Raw genomic sequence first — 6,423 nt, 5'->3', positions numbered from 1 at the left:
CCAAGCGACTGATAGTCAAATATAAGAGTCCAGAACTAAGGGGAAGAGGAATAGGTGGGACAATATTTCAATCTGGCAGGCAGAGTTCACCTAAAACAAAACAAAGCAAATAAACAAAAAGGCTCAGAGGAGGGAATTTACAGAATTGGGAAGGTAAACAAACTAAAGACCCTGAAGAACACGTGGTTTCAAAGATGGGGCAGAATAAAACAGAGAATCAAAAACTTTGCATATTGGAACAATATAGAGAAGATTAGCATGGCCCCTGTGCAAGGATGACACACAAATTCATGAAGTGTTCCATATTTTTTTGGGAAACGCTGGTTGGGCAGTGGTTAAGAGTTATGGCTGCTAACCAAAAGGTCAGCAGTTCGAATCCACCAGGCACTCCTTGGAAACCCTATGGGGCAGTTCTACTCTGTAGTATAGGGTCACTATGAGTTGGAATTGACTCGACAGCAACGGGTATGGAGCAGGTAATGGGCTAGGTTCTAAAGGTACAGAGCCAAAGGACATACCATATTTGCTTGGTACTTAGATGTATATTTTCCCCCTTATTACAACATTTCTGAAATTAAAATTTATCTTAACTTTTCAGCTATGTCTTTCTTTTTCTTTTTTTCCCTGAGATTGTTGTTGTTGTTAGGCGCTGTGGAGTCAGTTCTGACTCATAGCGACCCCATGCACAACAGAACGAAATACTGCCCGGTCCTGCACCATCCTCACAATCGTTGCCACGCTCAAGCCCATCGTTGCAGCTACAGTGTCAATCCATCTTATTGAGGTTCTTCCTCTTTTTAGCTGACCCTCTACGCTACCAAGCATGATGTCCTTCTCCAGGGACTGATCCCGCCTGATAACATGTCCAAAGTACATGAGACGAAGTCTCGCCATTCTTGCTTCTAAGGAGCATTCAAGTCTTACTTCTTCCAAGACAGATTTGTTCGTTCTTTTGGCAATCCACGGTATATTCAATTGTTCTTCACCAACACCACAATTCAAAGGCATCAATTCTTCTTCGGTCTTCTTTATTCATTGTCCAGCTTTCACATGCATATGAGGCGATTGAAAACACCATGACTTAGATCAGGCACACCTTAGTCCTCAAGGTGACGTCTTTGCTTTTCAACACTTTAAAGAGGTCTTTTGCAGCAGATTTGTCCAATGCAACGCATCTTTTGATTTCTTGACTGCTGCTTCCAAGGATGTTGATTGTGGATCCAAGGAAAATGAAATCCCTGACAACTTCAACCTTTTCTCCATTTATCACGATGTTGCTTATTGGTCCAGTTGTGAGGATTTTTTTTTCTCTATGTTGAGGTGTAATCCATGCTGAAGGCTGTGGTAGTTGATCTTCATCAGCAAGTGCTTTAAGTCCTTTCCACTTTCAGCAAGCAAGGTTGTGTCATCTGCATAATGCAGGTTGTTAATGAGTCTTCCTCCAATCCCGATGCCCCATTCTTCTTTTTCCTTAGCAGATGTTATTAAATTTATATATATATTTCCCTTAGCAGATGTTATTAAATAATATAGTCCCTAAAAAAAAAAAAAACCATTGCTGTTGAGTAGATTCGGACTCACAGTGACCCTATAGGACAGAGTAGAACTGCCTCATAGGGTTTTCAAGAAGTGGCTGGTGAATTCAAACAGCCAACCTTTTGGTTAGCCACCTGACCTCTTAGCAACTGTGCCATGTAAATTATGGTAATTCCTGCCCTTAAGGAGCTTGCTTAAAATTTAGAGAAGGGCTGAGTGAAATAAGTCAATCACAAAAGGACAAATATTGTATGAGACCTCTATTGTAAAAACCAATGAAAAAGTTCACACGCAAAATGTAACAATTCTTGTTGGTTACCAGGGATGGGAGGGGTGGGGGGGGGAATATTAAATAGGCAATAGACAAGTGGTATCTTGGGTGAAGGGTAAGACAGTACACAATACAGGGGAAACTAACACAACCTGTACAAGGAAAGGTCATGGAGGCCCCATGGACAGATCCAAAGTCCCCGAGGGACTGAGTTGCTGGACGGAGGGCTCTGGGGACCATGGTCTCAGGGAACATCTAGCTCAATTGGCATGACACTACTTATAAAGATAATGCTCTACATTCTACCTTGGTGAGTAGTGTCTGGGGTCTTAAAAGCCTGTGAGCGGCCATCTAAGATACTCCACTGGTCTCATCTCTTCGGGAGCAAGGGAGAATGAAGAGAACAGGATACAACGAAAAGATCAGTCCAAAGGACTAATTGTCCACAGCTACCAAGACCTTCACCGGACTGAGTCCAGTACAGCTAGATGGTGCCCGGCTACCACCGCTGACTGCTCTGACCAGGATCACAACAGAGGGTTCTGAACAGAGCTGGAGAAGGATGTAGAGCATAATTCTAACTCACAAAAAAAAAAAAAAAAAAGACCAGATTTACTGGCCTAAAGGAGACTGGAGAAACCCCGAGAGTATGGTCCCCAGACACCCTTTTAGCTCAGTGGTAAAGTTACCTTCGAGGTTCACTGATCAGCCTGAGAGTGGACAGCCCAGTAAAACCATGAGAGTAACGAGGTACAGGAGTCCAGTACAAGGCCCAGAAGGCAGAAGGGGAGTAGGAAGCTGATGATAGGGAACACAAAGTAGAGTAAGGATATTGTTGATGTGTTGTGAGATTGTTAACCATTGTCATAGGGCAACATTTGTAGTAACTGTTAAATGGGAGACTATTTTGTCCTGTAAGCCTTCATCTTAAGTGAGAATAACAGCACAGTTAGAAGAGCGTAGTCAATGTCACTTAAATGTGTATGTAAAAAAAATTTTTGAAATGACGTATCTTTGGCTATGTGTATTTTCACCAAAAAAAAAAAAAGTTGAGAATTTAGAGGGTTAAAATGTTGTGGGGTTGTTAACCAATGTCATAAAACAGCATGTGTGTTACTGTTACATGAGAAACTATCTGTTCTGTAAGCCTTCACCTGAAGTACAATAAAATATTAAAAAAAAAAAAAAATTTAGAGAAGGGTGTATTACTGAACACCATTGTGGGAAAAAATAATATAATAAAATAATTATGTGATGAAAATGTGTCTGATAATGGCAATTTAAGAGTCTTAGGGGCTAGTGAAAGGTAGCAGCAGAAAGTTGGGTGAATATAAATAATAGAAACTTGGACCAGAATTATTATATAGGAATGAAAAGGCAGAAGTATACATAGTGGATGGATGTGTTATTTCAAAGAATAGATAAGTTAGTATCACTGAATTTTTGGATAATTTGAACAAAAATTGAGAGATTAATGAAAGATGCAGCTAAGGCTTCAAGCATGGGTGTCCAGGAGGGTAATAGTTCATTGAAAACTGCAGAGAATTCCTATGCAGCAAATGGCGGCAGAGGGATAGGAGTTTTGCTCAGGACATACTAAGTAACCAAATGGAACTATTCAGTAAGGATCTGAAAATATGTTAGGAAAAAAGATTAGGAAATCTGAAATTTAAAGGTCATGGCTGTTTGTCAAAGTTCCATTTTACTTCGCATTATTCTAACATAAAAACAAATTTCTAGAAAATCATTTGTTATTTTTCTTCCCTAAAGTTCATAATGATGGTTTTTCTGGTATACTACACAGTTGGAGAAAATTTTTTTTTCAATGTAAAACAAAACAAAAAAATAAACATATAACATTTCCTCCCAGTGAGACTGAATTATAAATAACTAAATAATCATAATAAATGCCAGACACTGGGATAGATGTTTGGGATACAATGGTATCAAGACCACTGATTGAGACTTAAAAAAGTGGGAGTGTACTTTGTAGGAGTAGTTTACATGCCAAAGCCAATGGGGCTAACCATGAGTCATTTGTAACCATAATTCAGGTAGTTCCACTAGCTTGGCAATAGAAAGCTGTCAGATAACTCTTTCTTGACAAGGGTGTTAGGATGGGATGAAAATTGTCCTCAGTTTGTAATGATCAACATAAATAGTTTTACTAGGAGACATCTCAAAGAAAGATACGGTTTATCAGATGACCGCAAGATAACCAAGCTTAATAACTCAAGTCCCAATTTGATAAGTTATCTGAATTAAGAGAAGCAAACTTTCAATTTTTCTGGAAGTCTACGGTTTACATGTTCACGTACGAACTCCACTACTCCCCAGCACACATACACATAAGATTCATCTTTTCAGGGATTATAACACTGAATATTCTACCAAGACTGAGTTTTTGTAGAATTCGCTGTTGTTTGTTGCCTTGGGATAGATTTCAACTCATGGAGACTCCATGTGTTACTGAGTAGAACTATTCCATAGGATTTTCTTGGCTGTAATCTTAACAGGAACAGAGACACTGCAGGGTGGGTTCAAACCACCAACCTTTAGGTTAGCAGTTGAGCGCAAACTGTTTGTGCTACTTAGGGACCTTTAGTAGAATTTATTGAGTCCTAAAATAGAAGGCATGAATCACCAGTTTGGGATCAGCTCCATGATACCTGGCCACACCTTTGAAGTCCACCCAGTTTATGGGGAGTCAGAGCATGGTCTTTTCCCTAATACCGATTTCTCCAAGTTACTATTTGGCAAGGACACAAGGTTTTATGTCATTGAAACGAAAGAAATTGCAGTATTGGTGATAAGGCATGTCTTCTGGGATTTAAACAATAGAACTTGGTGTTAATTCACGGAGAATATGAAAATAACTATATCTTTCTTCACTGGAGTTCTTTTGTTGATCATCTAGGGAGCAAATCTGCTATTTCATGTCTTTATCAAAAGGGCAGTGGGTTTCTATCTCTTTTGAATGTTTGCATTGAAAACAAAAGTAAATGCCTTTATGGTTTATGAAAACCTAGTTGTAGGATTTCCATTGTATTATATGGAAGTGGGAAATCCTGGTGGCGTAGTGGTTAAGAGCTATGGCTGCTAACCAAAAGGTCAGCAGTTTGAAACCACCAGGTGCTCTTTGGAAATCCTATGGGGCAGTTCTACTCTGTCCTATAGGGTCGCTATGAGTCAGACTCGACGGCAGTTTTTTTTTTTTTTTTTTGGTTTGGTACATGGAAGTGAGAATTAAGTAGTTTAGGGGCTGGGTGATTTCTAGGGTGGTTAGTGATTATTACTCTAATATTTGAGCTCTGAGAGAGAAGAGGAAAACACCTATCTCTGATAAGTGCAGTCCATTGTAATGTTTTTATCTCATTAACAATAGCTAATGCTGATAACTCTTAGGCATTAATTTAAGCACTTTATATATATTAAAACAGTTGATCCTTGCAACAAACCTTCATAGAAAGGTAACATTATAGTTATCCTAGTCTTACGGATAAAGAAATGGAGAGTTTAAGTCACCTGCCCAAGGTCATACAGCTAGCATATGTTGGAGGCAGGCTCAAATCCAGACAGTCTGGCACTGGACACCATACACTTAACCACTCTGCTTGACGGCCTCTCTACTCTAGTGATACTTTTGCTGCTAGTGCTACTGCTTCTGCCTCTATAATTCATTGTATCCATTAATTACCATGCTCTGCTTATTCAACTCATTCGGTCATTCTGACGTTACTTAATCAAGGATGGTTGGGTGTACTACTATCCATTTGTTCGTGATTATTTTAGTTGGTCTTTGTGCCATCTAAGGAGGAAGGCGTACTTATACCAAATATCCTTTATTGAAAAGCATGAAATCCCTTATTTCAAGTGCTTTACTGGCTTACCCTTTATGTGGGTCTGTGCATTGTTTTTATCATTTTAATTATTTGCATCCTGGATTACCCCCAACTTCCAAGTTTCTCAAAGTTGGAGTAATCTAATCAAAGGAGTGTCTGAGAGTTTTCATAATGCTTCAGAGTTTTGAAAGCATACACACACACACACACACACAGAGACATACAATACACACATGCACTCACACACATATATATGTAACTAATTCAGAATACAAAATGGAGCACACTCACTTTAATATCGAAATAAAATGATCCTGAGTTCCAATCCCACTTGTTGCAAGAATGTATCTTTCCCCTTCTCAGGGTCTCCCTCCTTGTCATCGCTCCAAGAGATGGATGCTTCTGCAGATCAAGAAATCAAAACTTGGTTACTATCATCTCCAGGAGAAAAACCAGAAAATATGCCCATATAGCTGAGGAGTTTCACTATTTTCTGTTACTGCTGTTGGAACACAGGTGATTCAGCAGTAAATTCTTCAGGTTCAGGGTGGAGGAAGAAGTCTTTACTCTTGAGTGTCATAATCATTTCTGAGTGTTATAATCCTTCCAATATAGGTTGGAGCTCTCAGTGTTTCAACAACTTAGTTCCTAAAGCTCTTTAAAGTAACACCCACAGACACGTCCCTTAATGCTCATCTATTTCAGCTTGTCTAGGTCGAGAGGGGTCTCCACTACATAGGCCCAGAACCACCCACTCTCTCTCCATCTCCCTAC

At 39.4% G+C, this 6,423-nt stretch overlaps 1 pseudogene; it reads left to right on the top strand.

The window, feature by feature from the left end:
* The first annotated feature begins 216 nt into the window (after positions 1 to 216).
* Positions 217 to 310, top strand: LOC111819194 (uncharacterized; annotated as a pseudogene).
* Positions 311 to 6,423: the final 6,113 nt, after the last annotated feature.

The sequence above is a fragment of the Trichechus manatus genome, unplaced genomic scaffold (genome assembly GCF_000243295.1).
Source record: "Trichechus manatus latirostris isolate Lorelei unplaced genomic scaffold, TriManLat1.0 scaffold00299, whole genome shotgun sequence".
In the NCBI taxonomy this organism is placed as follows: Eukaryota; Metazoa; Chordata; class Mammalia; order Sirenia; family Trichechidae; genus Trichechus; species Trichechus manatus.
The sequence above is the reverse complement of the archived record's forward strand: the minus strand, read 5'-3'. Positions and strand labels throughout refer to the sequence as shown.